The following is a 15075-nucleotide window of genomic DNA, read 5'->3' on the forward strand; positions in this document are numbered from 1 at the left end:
TCTAAAGTATTCAGGATTATGGATTGAAGCAATTCATTTAAATCAAATTCTTCCAATAAGCAAATTAAACCTGTAAAGATTTACTATACTTCTGATCATGTTGCACATCTTCATTTTGGATTGACATCATAATCCGAAGTGGAGCAAACTCAGACTTTTGAGACCAGGCCCAAGTTTGCAAGTAGAAATTCTGTATTCAGGGTGTATTTTCTTTCCATTTTCCGAGCTGGAGGTCAGACATTACGAATTTTGAGTTTCAGTCAAATGCACCACAAGTCTCCTGTCTTGGAAAAAACAGTGTTTGAGGTGTCCTACCAGTGCACATACACAAAGAAATGTTTGTGTCCATACAGTTTCATATACAGTAAAAACATTTTGATTTAAATTTCAGGTTTTATAAATCTAATTTTCAGGCTTCCGTGTGGGATGAAATGCAAGCTATATAAGATCAAATCTGTTTTAACGACTGTTTTATAACAGTGGCCCATAAAGTATTTCATTTGAACATTCAGTGCAAAGCAAGAACCAACTCTGGATGGGACAACAATGCATACTAACACACACAACCTCCATGAATCAAACCTGGACAATTAAGACTTGCCAGTGAACACTAATGCACATGGACTTTGGGATTTAGGAGGAGAAAACATATGAACTGCAGGAACACCTCATGATAAAATATAAATCCTTGCCCATTGTCTTTTTCTTGGTTTTCTCCCACATTCTAAAGACATGCATGTTAGACAGACCAACAACACTAAACTGCTCTGGCATGAATGAGTATGAGTGTGTGCATAAATGCTCTCTGTAATGAATTAGCATTGTATTCTAGGACAGTTCCTGTCTGAATTTTAATAAAGATCTATGTATAGCTTTTGTATATCTTTTCTTCCTGTTTTTGAGTGCTTACAACAAAAAAAGCCTGTTTTAAAACTTTGTAAGCATATATCCTTACAGTAGAAAATAAAGGCAAATTTAATGTTCATACCTGTTTACACATGTTGTCTCTCCCTACCATAATTAGGTCTGTCATGCCCTGAGACCATGTACCTGAATTAATTGGGTTTTTAAAGAGAATTTATTCAAGACATAAAAGGCAGGCACTGAGCAAGATGTGCTAAAGTTGGAGACATGGGGTGTTTATTTAAAATATAGGTGACTATTGTACACTATACTATTTTTCCATTTACATAAGTAATTGTGACTATTTAATTACTGGAGTTTAAAGAGTATTTCAGTACAGTCATATGAAAAAGCTTAGGAACCCCTCATAAATCTTTGGATTTTTGTTTATCATTGGCTGAGCTTTCAAAGTAGCAACTTCCTTTTAATATATGACATGCCTTTTGGAAACAGTAGTATTTCAGCAGTATTGGATTAACAGAAAATATGCAATATGCATCATAACAAAATTAGACAGGTGTATACATTTGGGCACCCCAACAAAGATATTACATCAATACTTAGTTGAGCCTCCTTTTGCAAATATAAGAGCCTCTAGACGCCTCCTATAGCCTTTGATGAGTGTCTGGATTCTGGACGGAGGTATTTTTGACCATTCTTCCATACAAAATCTCTCCAGTTCAGTTAAATTTGACGATATTCGATGATATTCAAGTCAAGGGACTGCGACGGTCATTCCAGAACATTATATTTCTCCCTCTGCATGAATGCCTTTGTAGATTTCGAACTGTGTTTTGGGTCATTGTCTTGTTGGAATATCCAACCCCTGCGTAAATTCAACTTTGTGACTGAAGCTTGAACATTATCCTGAAGAATTTGTTGATATTGGGCTGAATTCATCCGACCCTCAACTTTAACAAGGGTGCCAGTCCCTGAACTAGCCACACAGCCCCACAGCATGATGGAACCTCCACCAAATTTGACAGTAAGTAGCAGGTATTTTACTTGGAATGCGCTGTTCTTCTTCCGCCATACAAAGCGCTTTTTGTTATGACCAAATAACTCAATTTTTGTCTCATCAGCCCAAAGCACTTTGTTCCAAAATGAATCTGGCTTGTCTAAATGAGCATTTGCATACAAGTGACTCTGTTTTTGGTGTGAGTGCAGAAAGGGCTTCTTTCTCATCACACTGCCATCTTTGTGCAAATTGTGCTGAATTGTAGAATGATGCACAGATACATCATCTGCAGCAAGATGTTCTTGCTGGTCTTTGGAGGTGATCAGTGGGTTGTCTGTAACCGTTCTCACAATCCTGCATATATGCCGCTCCTTGTATTTTTCTTGGCCTGCCAGACCTGGGTTTAACAGCAACTGTGCCTGTGGCCTTCCATTTCCTGATTACATTCCTGACAGTTTAAACCTCTGAGGTAGCTTTTTGTAGCCTTCCCCTAAACCATGATACTGAACAATCTTTGTTTTCAGATCTTTTGAGAGTTGCTTTGAGGATCCCATGCTGTCACTCTTCAGAGGAGAGTCAAAGGGAAGCACAACTTGCAATTGACCACCTTAAATACCATTTCTCATGATTGAACACACCTGTCTATGAAGTTCAAGGCTTAACAAGTTAATCCAACCAATTTGGTGTTGCAAGTAATCAGTATTGAGCAGTTACATGCATTCAGTCAGTCGGTCACTCATTGTCCAACCCGCTATATCCTAACACAGGGTCACGGGGTCTGCTGGAGCCAATCCCAGCCAATACAGGAACAAATCCCCGGGCAGGGCACCAGCCCACGCGGGGCATACATGCATTCAAATCAGCAAAATTACAAGGGTACCCAAATTTCTGCACAGCCAGTTTTTCACATTTGATTTAATTTCATACAACTAAATACTGCTTCACTAAAAATCTTTGTTCAGAAAACACCCCAGTACTCAGATGTTCCTAGGAAATGAAAGACATACCACTGTTATCTTTTTATTTGATAGTAGAGTAAATTATTATGCAGGATGAGAGATTTCCCGAACTTTTTCATATGACTGTATCATGCATTCATTTACACTGCTTATACTATGTTTTGTTTTATAGTAATGTTCTTATTTTTATGAAGTTTTTAACACAGTGGACCTGGAGTGAATTATTTTGTGCAACAACAAAGTTAATGCAAGAAAGGATTGTAAAAATTGAAAATCACATTGCAGTGTTACTGAGATGGGAATTTTGAGATAATTTGACATTTTAATAACTTCAGCAGTGAAGAAATATGATGGATAGTCCAGTGAAGAGGAGTATTATAGCAGAAAAGAGCATTTCTAAAGAGTGGGACTTGCCAGGGGCAGGAGCATTGCCCAGGAAGGCCTAGGACATAGAAGTAATTGTTCATTTTTAGGGGGCAGCGTGTATTGCATGTACACTGGATACACTGGAATGACTAGAGCCTCCTAGAAGGATGATAAAAAACTGAGACATGTGACACAGTAGGTAATGCTTCCCTAGTATGCTAGAGAGCAGGCAACCCAGCTCGTGCCAGGGATGTTGACCCTGTGTATATAACAAAAAAAAAAAAAAATCAAGTCATGGAATAATAAGAAAAGGGGTAAAAACCTACAGACCAAATTAAGGCAAATCAAAGTTACTGACAGTGACAATGCAGATGTATTTTCCACATTACAGTTCAGGCAGTGAGGGGGGCTTACCTAGAGAAGGTTTTTCCAGGAAAATTGGAAGGGAGATAATGAGCCAAAAATAATTAGATATTGGTTCTTTTGGTTTATTGACTTCTCCTTCTTCTTCTTTCGGCTGCTCCCATTAGGGGTTGCCACAGCGGATCATCTTCTTCCATATTGTCTTGTATTCTGCATCTTGCTCTGTTACACCCATCACCTGCATGTCCTCTCTCAGCACATCCATAAACCTCCTCTTAGGCCTTCCTCTTTTCCTCTTGCCTGGCAGCTCTATCCTTAGCATCCTTTTCCCACTATACCCAGCATCTCTCCTCTGCACGTGTCCAAACCAACACAACTAGTTAAATGAAATTAATTAATTAATATAAACAATTAAATAGAAAGACCAAGAAGCAAAAAAAAAAACTTTAAAGAAATAAAGGCCAATCAATATAAAAAAGCTTAGATACAAAATATTGTGATGAAATAATGACCTTGCAATGCAAATGGGAATATAAAATACTAAAATGAAGAAAAAGCCAAATAAAACAAAAGGAAAAAAATACAAAAATACTATAAAGAAAAAAAAATGCCAAGTAAATCAAAAGTTCAGTGTACATGAAATTGGCCAAGCAATGCAAAGGGCCATAAAACAAAATATTCCAAACAGTATGAACTAAAAAAATTCCAAACTAACCCTAGTTAATGCAATTTGAATTTTTAGTAAAGCAAGAAAAGGGATGCCAATTACAATGAAGTTAGTGCCCTAACGGTTACCCTTGAACCAAATAAAAGCCTGGTTGTATGGCAGAGCCTCAGGTTCTTTCCCGAATGGCCATGCACATGCAGAATTAGTGGTTCCTGCACTCCTGGGTCTCACAAGATAATGGCAAAGCACGTACCAAAGAAAAACATTACAAAATAATGAAAACACCAGTAAAGAATTACTACAGAAAACTAAAGTAAAAAAAAAAAGTGAAAAATAACTAAATAGTAAAATGAAGTCATTACCATAAAGAAGTCTATTAACAAAAGAAACAAACAATTTATAACTGAAAAATAAAAATAAACAATTATTAAATCTAAAAACAAGAGTCGGAACTCTTTTCAAGCCATGACAGTATGATTCAACAACTGACTCTCATGATGGTCATTTAAAAAGAAAGGGCACTAAAACCCAATGTGGAGCCACCATATAAACTCACCACTAACAATAAGAGTTTGTGCAGATATTCACAAGCAGCTGCTTAGATACAGTACAACAAAAGGGAGTATTGACTGCAATGTCCTTTTGAGTTACATAGAGTACTTCTTTGATTGTTCTTGGGATGTATAGAACTATAAACTAGGATTTTTAACCTTCAAAGAGATGGAAAGGTATTAACTTATGAATGTAATGCTATTAGAAGGACTTAATATTCTAGTGGTGAACATGGAGAACCCATGTTGCAGCATATGGTTGTTCATAATTTTGTTTGGTGCTAAGTACACCCTGGGACTTATGTTCAATGATCAGCTTTGTAGTTATGTAGTAGTAGTTGTAGTGCAGTAGTGTTTCCTCATGGCATACTGTATATATTAATGTATGTTTCAGTGTTTAAAATCCAGTTGTTGGCACTGCATTAAGACGATTCCTAGTGCATCTGGTCTTCTATAAAACGCTTGTTGCTTTTCTCAGTCAAGCATCCCATAGAGCTATACGTTCAGTATAGTACCTTTTTATGTCCCCTTTCCTAGTTATTGGGGTTTTCTTCTTCTCAATCCAGCACAAACTTTTTCATTGCCCTCTCACTGAAAGTGGCATACAGTATATATATGCCTCGCAGTTAGGAGACCCGGGTTCACTTCCCGGGTCCTCCCTGCATGGAGTTTGCATGTTCTCCCCGTGTCTGCGTGGGTTTCCTCCGGGCGCTCCGGTTTCCTCCCACAGTTCAAAGACATACAGGTTAGGTGGATTGGCGATTCTAAATTGGCCCTAGTGTGTGTTTGTGTGTGTCCTGCGGTGGGTTGGCACCCTGCCCGGGATTGGTTCCTGCCTTGTGCCCTGTGTTGGCTGGGATTGGCTCCAGCAGACCCCCGTGACCCTGTGTTCGGATTCAGCGGGTTGGAAAATGGATGGATGGATGGATATATATTTATATATACAAAGTATATGACCCTTTTCCTTTTTTCACTCTTACTGTTTCTTAACAACACTGTATAGAATTTTTTCTACATTTGCTTGTGCATGTCACTTGTCTTGGTTGCATTTGACAGACAAGGTTGTTCAAGGTTGGTCAGTGTTTTGGCCATTTTTTCACTGCTTGAAATCACCTGCTCTAGCTTTAGTCTATAAAGTGTCTTTAGAAGTGGGATTTTTGGCATGAAATTTCTGGTTAGTCCATTCCTGAATATTCTTTTATGCTTACTTCTCTAACATAAACATTAACTTATTTAATTAATAATATCTGTCCCTCTTTTGCTAATGTCTAGCAGAACATACAAGTTTACACACCTCTCATGTCACAAAAAAAAACAATCTAACAATTGCTTGCTGGTTCCTGGTATATCTAAATTGGTATCAGATTGTTGTGATACTCTCTGACATTGTTGCAAAAAAACAACCATATAGATTTAAACATTAAATAATGGGAAAGCCTTGAAATACCCAGCTGCTCATGAAAAAACATTGGAATATGAAATGTTTAAATATAAACTACAGTACAATGCCTCAGTATTAGAAACGATTATTTTTGAGGTGAAAAGAGAGAATCTACAGTAACATGGAAAGAATGCACAGACTGCACACACTGCTGCTTGAACTGCACACTACATATCTGGGAGCAGGGCTAACTAGCGTTTAGCCAGGTGTTTGTTGGTTAAACTGAGAGCAACAGACAATTGAAAAAACAATTTTCTACTTACATACTTGGTTTTTCCAATCTATGATGTTGGGCTTCTTTGAAACAAGAGCATCATATTGCTGGCTGATTTCCCTTGAAGTGGAAGGAACATATTTAGGCTTCCTTTGTGGCTGTTTCAAATTTAGTGTGGTCCTCCTCACCAGGGGTGAAAATCAAGATGCAGGGCAATGGAATGTGAATGATATATTCCTGATATTGATCTTCTTTCTTTTAATTACTGTGGCTATCTTTAAGACTGCAAGGAGTAGTGGACATTTCATACCTAGCTTATACTGCATGGGTTCAACTGGGTAGAGATCAAACAAATTGTGATTGCATTCACTACACTTTTGGCACGCAGACTTATTCTGATAAACTGGAAGAACCCAAACTCTCCTCTTTTAAGTCAGTGGGAAACCGATGTGTTATATAATTTGAAATTGGAAAAAATCAAATACTCAGTTAGAGGATCCGTACAGACTTTTTTCAAAACATGGCAGGATCTAATCAGTAATATTTTAAAATAAGTTCATGAAGCACAGAGAATTTATTAATTTAGGTATGTTTACAAGCCTTAAATTTTACGCCGTTTAGCTTGCTCTCTCTCTCAGGGGTGGGGATCGATCTGTTCTTAACTCAACTTTTCTTTTTGTAAAAACTTGATTGCTTTGTATGGATTCCAATAAAATTAATAAAAAAATAAAAAAAAAAGATCAAATCAGAAGTGCCAACAAGCAATTAAAAAAAAAACAACAGGCTGTCTTCATTTTAATATGGATCATGACCTTCAAACTCCATGGCTAACCTGGAAAGTTCAGGTTGCACAAGTGTGCTCATACTCAAGGGTACAGAGAACACCGCAGGGCCACTTGATCCAGCTCCCTCAACTGCAAACAGGCATGCAGTACCCAGCATAAAGTCAGTCTCACATATTACAAGAAGTGCAAATTTTCTAAGTGATTATATTTAGCATAAAATAGAAAATTTGAAACAATTCTTAAGAAGACAAAGGTGAAAGATTTCATATACAATTTACTAATAAGCTAAATTACAGAGGCAGGCTTATTACTTATTTTGCACAACATCTTAAGGGGCTTAATGCAGAAACACCATTATACAGTAGTTTCTTTCCTCTCCCCACTGACCATCTCACCCTTAGCATAATTAATTTATTTGATAATTGTTTTTCTTTGTTTCCACCTACTGCCATTTGTAAAGCACCTTGAATTATACCGTGTATTGCAAGGTGCTATATAAATAAATGTTGTTGTTGTTTAGCTTGATTGTCAGTTCTTTGATCAGAAAATTCCAGGAATTCCAGGAGTTTGTTTTTTTAAAACAAAAACATCTCCTCTCCATAGCACTGTAGGTTTTCCTTCCAGGTATTCAAATTTTCATCCCACATTCCCAAGACATGTATGTTAGTAACTGGCAACTCTAAATTGTGTGAATGAATGTCAGTGTACGTGTGAGTGTACCCCATGTTGGAAGGGTACCGTTTCCAGGGTTGGTTCCTGCTCTGTGCTCTTTGTTGGCAGGATAAACACGAGCTTTGTGATGACTGGAACCAGATACCCAGAAAAGTAAAACAACATCACACTAAATTCCCCACTGCTCACCACTTGGACTTAGCCTAACCAGTTGTTGATCTGAAGGTAAAGTGATGAATTCCTTTTCAGAATGCCTGTTTTGTCCCAGTAATACTGTATAAGACAAACTTGCAAAAGAAGCCTAAAATGTCAAAGCTCACAGTCTCCCTTTTATACTGAATGTTGAACATATAGTCTACTTTCTATATATAAAATCCTAAGCCTAAAAGTGTAATGATTTTGTGCAACGATTTTATGTGACGTTTTTATGCCACGTTTTTTGTCACGCTTTAAATCGGACCTATTTTAAAACCTACATATATATGTTTGGTATCATTCTTTTCAGAATTTATCAAACTTTAATGTGAAGTTGTTAGATTTTCAGATTCTTCTTTTGTTTTTAAATTATAAACAAAAAAATATGAAGAACTCACGTCCTGCGAGACGAGACTTTGTGCCAATAGATTTAACCACACCCAGGTCCGGGAATAAAAGACAAAGAGTAGATGGCAAAGACAACTGCTGTACAGGCTTTTAAATGTTTGAACCACTGCACAAGATGCAGATCACGCGGCATGGCAGCAGCAGCAGCAGCAAGCCAGAAGCAGATCAAGCAAAGGAAGTAAAAAAAAAAAACTATTTGTTTCCCATTGTATCACCGTTTAAGAGGGGGTTTCTGAGGAGCGACCGCGTCTCCTTTGGGTGCGTTCAGCCCCCCACTTCACAACATGAGCAGCAGAGAAGTGACTGGCGTGTAGCGCAGAAAAGGGGGGCTGGCAAATGAAGCAAACAGGGAGTAAGCCCACTAGTATTAATATATTATGAACCTCTAAGAGTGACCACTACTCAAATTCATGATCGTCAGACTGAACCAAATTCTATCAGCACTATTTGCAAGTCAAGAACCAGCCCCAGATGGGGTGCCAATCCTTTGTAAGGCCTACTCATGCACATAACCCACACTCAAACTGGGTCAATCTAGAACTTTCACTTAGCCTAAAATACACATAAAGTATTTGTGAGTATGAAAAGAAAACGAGAGCACATAAAGGAAAAAATTAAATGAAGCCATACAGAGAATGCTCTACGAACACTAAACTGACAATTATCATCTCTAAATGAAATGAGTGAAACATTCCAGCAATTCCTGCTTTTCCTAGTGACTTGGATTTTGTTAATGGTCACAACAAAACACAACTTTACAGGAAGGTGTATTCTTTTGAATTGAAAACAGTGGTCAGTAGGTATATTTTAAATATTTATTGTTATCATTATTAGATGCACACAATTTTCATTGGTTTACAACATTCACTCAAGTACAGAATTTCTTTTCATGTTTCTCATCAGTTGTATGTGGTCCATTTTTAACATCCCCAGATGTGAATGTATGTGTAAAGCAATACTTGAAGTGGATATACTGTACATAAGTGTCAATACCCGATGCATTACAGTAATGTGTTAACATAAAGAGTGAGGAGAGTAGAGCAGTAGCTTTGAATGTTGCCAACACAATTTCTGTGGCTTCCCTATTATAGTTCAAGCCCCAATAATCTAAGACAAGTGCTGATATATTGTATGATTTAAATGCTACAGTTGAGAGGGAGACCCTTTGGGAGTTACTAACGCTGCATATATGCCAGCATTAACAGCTACATAACTCATGCTGTTTCTGTTGTTGTAGGAGGAATTAATCGCACCAAACTGTGGAAAGTTCTTCTAAAACATTACCAGCTTGTTTTCTGTCTATCACAAGGTTTGAATACCCTTGATCACTGTTACACCACTATCAAAGAAGTGTAATGCTCCATCCCCCACTTCAGACAGCTGGGCCATCTGCCGGTGCTTCTCTAGCATCATACAATTCACTATATGAAGGAGACAGATGAAGTCCTGCAGGACTACTTTAAGTGTGTGAACATATGCTATGTTTAAAAGTTCATCAGAGAAGCTGAAGGAGTATGCTACAATTGTTGCAGATTTTCTTTAGAAATGAGAGGTTGACTGTGTGCTCACAGAGACAGTTCTCATTTCCCCAATCATTAACACTAAAAGGTAATATAGTGTCAAATTAAAACCACCAACTACCTCTGCCGATTTGTGCCTAATGCATGCCTATTTTGTGCAAGTCCCGGTTGCTGACAATCCCATTGTGTTTGTTAGAGAGGAAGCCTTCATTCGGGATATCACATGGAAGGCAACCAGACCAGATGCTGGCTGGGTCCTTAAGTTGTGTGCAGAATGGTTGACCTTTGTTTTTAAAGGTATTTTTAACCCTTCATTTTTAGCTTTCTGCTCCCCTGTGTTTTTAAGAAAAATCGTAATATTCCAGCTTTAAAAAAATACATTTGTGACCTGCTTTACTGATATAAAACTATTACCACTTACATTCACAATAATGAAATGCTTTGAATGTCTGACCAAGAAGGACATTAACATAATGGTGCTTAGACCCACCCCTGCAGTTTACATACAAATGTAACATGTCCAGTGAAGACACTTGTTGCTTGGCTCCTCACACTGCCTTGATTTATTTGGAAGACAAAGACACACACATTAGAATGCTATTTATTGTTTACAGCTCTTCATTTAACACAGCTGTTCCCTTTTGACTTGTTCTCAAGCCGAATGACCTGGGAAATAACACTTCTTTATGCAGGTGGATTTTGGATTTCCTGACTGACAGACCACAGACTGTGAGGGTAGATGAAAAACTTTCTTCCATACTGACCCTCAACACAGGAGTCCCTTGAAGTTTTGTGCATAGTCCCCTGCTGTTCTCCTCTTTTACCCATAATTTTATAGCCAGATGTAACTTCAATTTCATATTCAAATATCCTGATGACATTACTATCATTGCCAAAATAACTGATGATGAAGTCAGGAACCTGGTGGAGCGATGTCTTGAGAACAACCTCTCCCCCAGTAAAAACAAAGAATAACATACATTTCTGAAATTGTTGATTTTCCCTTTTCTAAGAGCACTGTTAAAATGTTTAGGGAACCTGAGCAGATCTGCATTCTTGAGCCCTTCATCTTAATTTCTTTTCAGATAATATATGATGGACACAGTTTGCTGGTCATGTTTTGGCTCATTTTGTGTCTCATTATTTGGCTACTAATTATGGAAAAAGGAAAAAGGGTTCTGAGTCCTCAAGAGCAAGTAAATTAAAATTAATTCAAAAGTTATTTAGCAGAAAAACAGGTCAGTAATTAAGAAAAAGGTTAGAATGAAAACCTGCAGCCACTGCAGCTCTCCAGTACCAAAGTTGGGGACCCCTGCATTATAGGTGATAACAAATTCAGCTCTGTTCATCATTGGAGAACATCCCTCTTCTATTTCTGACATTTTTATCACTCACTGCCTCAAGAAAGCTGGATGTATCAAGGATATCAGATATCCTAATTAATCACTTTTCACCTTCTTCACTCTAGTACATGAAAGTATTGACTTCCAAACTTCCCCATAGATGGGGAAAAATCCTGTTACTTGCTCTCAGTGTATTGCTGATATATTGTGATGAAAAATATTGAAATACTCTGATGTACTAATTTTTCCATCGATCTCTATTAACTATTGCCAAATTTCCCCCAGGAGACAAATAAAGTTCTGTCTATCTATCAATCTATTGTAACTACCATACGGGAAGGATGGGCATTCTGGCTAAGAGAGAGTAAGAATCCTTAACCGGACTGTAAGTCCCAAGTAGATGAACAGGCATCTCGACCAAGAGAGAAAAAGGTTCCTTACCTAAACTGGAGTCCCCATGTGGATGGATGGCTGTCCCGACAAGGAGAGAAGAAGTTCCCAGGCCTGGATGGGAAGCCCCAGGCAGATGGACAGGCAACCTAGTCTGGCCAGGATTGAAGGGAAGGACAGGGAAAGACTGTCTCTGGAGCCCGTTTTATCCCTCAGGATGCTAGTTGGCAGCAACCCTGGATATCAGCGCCCGTTCAGACACCAGCAGGGAATGAGGATGCTAGATGGCAGCAGCTCTGGATATCAGTGCCTGTTCAGACACCAGCAGGGAATTCTGGGAATTGCAGTCTGGTAATGCAGCCCTGCTGGGGTCCAGGGGTGTTGGAAGAGGGCACTGTAGGGAGATACACTTCTTACAATTTGGGACTTCCATAATACCAATGGGTGAAGACCTGGCACTGGAAGTACTCCTGGGTCCTCAATAAAAGGGACAGCACTGCCTTGTCCAGGCAATTCAGAGCTGAGAGGAGGATGGCAATGTGGTGGAGAGAGGAGACGTGCTTGGAGGAGAGATAACTTGTTCTTTGGTACTTTTTGTGAGGTATTTGTGAAATAAACACCCATTTCGTTGAACTTGGGACTGTCTTGCTGTGTTCTTGTTGGGGTTTGGGGCTCTCTGGTGCCCCTGACCTTTCAAACTATCTTAGGCCAACTTAATGTTCCCTGGGAATCCCTCCAGAGAGAGATATTTAGTTATTTAGTATCAAGACATGAATGTGGTGTGGGAGGTCTGGCTACATTGATTATAGATTTGGTCTTCAATTGAGGAGAACACTTTTGCTCTTCCATATTTTTAAGATGATAGTATCTACCCTTTGCAAACTCATGGCATTTTCCATGTTTTTCACTATGGGTATTGAGATATTTCATAATTTCTCTGATGTTGTTTTATGCCCTACATATTGTGATTTATTCACTTCAATAGCCTCCAAAAGCCTTTGGCCATCCTTTGAAATTGCCCTGTAAACTCTGTATCAGCTGGGCTCATTTGTAAGTGGCATTGAAAAGCCTCTGTTACCACCGAGATCAGCAACATTTCAATCTCAAGGGCTTTTCCTGTCAACAACTTACTCTTATGTTGTCTAGACTGATTTCATACCTCTGGAGTTAGCACTTCTCACTGCTACTGTGGCTGGAGTTAAAAGTTTTTTGTGTTTTTTTTTTTTTTTTGCCAATGAGAGGTTTAATTCAAGTTATTTTTTAGTAAACCAATGTGTTTTAATCTTGATCTTAATTATTTTCCCACATTTCTTAGAGATAATAATTTGCAAACCCAGTCTCTATGAATGTCATCATTGTCTCTAATGGGACATTTTTATTGACAGCATCCTACAAGTGTTACAGTAAATTAGCATCACATAAGCTTTTGATGTTAAATCTTGGCTTGATCAGACTTTTCTTCTGTCCTTTTTAAAAGCCCTATTAAACATGAATATGATGGCATGGATGAGTCGATTTATCAGTCAAACAACTATCTGTTCTAGTCATTGCTCTGATAATTGCTTCACCTATATGATTGCTCATACACCCAGATTCCTTTTAGAAGCCATGTACTGTATGTGCACATGTGTACAATAGCCTAAATATTTGTGATAAGATACTGACAATTGTTGATTAATCTGACAACAGTGGAATTCTCTGCAAGAGAAAATTTACTTAGTAAGCTAGTACTCTGATATGTTACAGAAAGACAGTTCAGGGCTGTTAGCTATGTTTTATGCTGTAGCTAGTGTGGTCCAGGAGGAGGAGAGGAGGGCTTGTGCCTCCTCCAGACCGCGAGGGGGCGTCCGTCCTGGTTATATCGGGGACCATGGGTACAGGGCTTGGAAGCCCAGCCCTGTAGGGACCCGTGGTCACCGCCAGGCGGCGCCCCGATGCCGGTTTACCCTGTGTGGTCTTTGGCCGGGGATAGAGCCCGGCCGGGACGCCTTGGAAGACCGGAGGAGGGCGTGTACCTCCTCCAGACTGAGTGGGGGCATCCGTCCTGGTTAGGCAGGGGGCCTCGGGTACAGGGCTTGGAAGCCCAGCCCTGTAGGGACCCGTGGCCACCGCCAGGCGGCGCCCCGGTGCCTAATTATCCCGGGAGCCCGGCACTTCCGCCACACCAGGAAGTGCTGGGGGGAAGACTTTGTGTGGCGCCCGGAGAGCCGCCAGGAAAGCAGCCGACACTTCCGCCACGCTGGGGCGTGGCTAAGGAGAAGAGGCCGGAAACACCTGGGGCTCATCCGGGGGCGTTATTTAAGGGGCCGCCTCCCTCCAGTCAGTGGTGGAAGTCGGGAGGAAGAAGACGGAGCTGGAGAGAGGACAGGAGGCGGCCAGAGGAAAGGCACAGTGACTGTGGGCCCTGGACTTTGGGGGATTCAGTGCCAAGGGCGCTGGGGTTGTGAGTGCACGTGATTTGGACTTGATATTGTAAATAATTGTAAATAAACGGTGTGTTGGGTGCAAAAATGTTGTCCGTCTGTCTGTGCCGGGGCCAGCGTTCACACTAGAAATACACAGTATTTTCACACTTTTGTAAAAATAAATATTAGAATTTTTTTCTTAGATTTTTCAGGTTAGGAAGGTATAGGTTTCAAGGTAGGGTAGTTATATCCTTTAATGACCTCTTGGGCACAGCCATCAGCAGTGTGTCTGTCTGCGGAGAGATTATTGACCTTGTCGAAAGGGTTACTTACCTTGGCAGTGACATTCATGTCTCTGGTGACTCTTCCTGTGAAGTCAGTAGACGGATTGGGAGAGCATGGGGGGTCATGAAGTCCCTGGAAAGGGGTGTGTGGAGCTCCCGATATCTATGCAAAAGGATGAAGGTCCAAGTCTTTAGAGTCCTGGTGCTTCCTGTCTTGCTATATGATTCTGCGACATGGACACTATCCTTTGGTACTGTGTCTCTCCAGAAAATCCTTGGGTACCGTTGGTTTGACTTTTTATCCAATGAGTGGTTGCTCATGGAGTCCCAAATGTGGCACATTACCTGGATTGTGAGGGAGCGTCAGTTACGGCACTACGGCCATGTGGTGCATTTCCCCAAGGGTGATCCAGCTCATAAAATCATCATTGTTGGGGACCTGAGTGGTTGGACCAGGCCAAGGGATTGCCCATGTAACACCTGGCTGCGGCAGATAGAGTGTCATTTCAGGAGGGTGGGACTGGACCGTGTGTCTGCCTGGGGGGTTGCAAACCAGGATCACGAGTTGTTTCTTCGTGTAGTGGGTGGGGCAACACACTGTACCAGTGCATGCTCCCCAACTTGACTTGACTTGTAGTTATACTAACTAAT

This window comes from Polypterus senegalus, chromosome 7 (assembly GCF_016835505.1).
Source record: "Polypterus senegalus isolate Bchr_013 chromosome 7, ASM1683550v1, whole genome shotgun sequence".
NCBI classification, from domain to species: Eukaryota; Metazoa; Chordata; class Cladistia; order Polypteriformes; family Polypteridae; genus Polypterus; species Polypterus senegalus.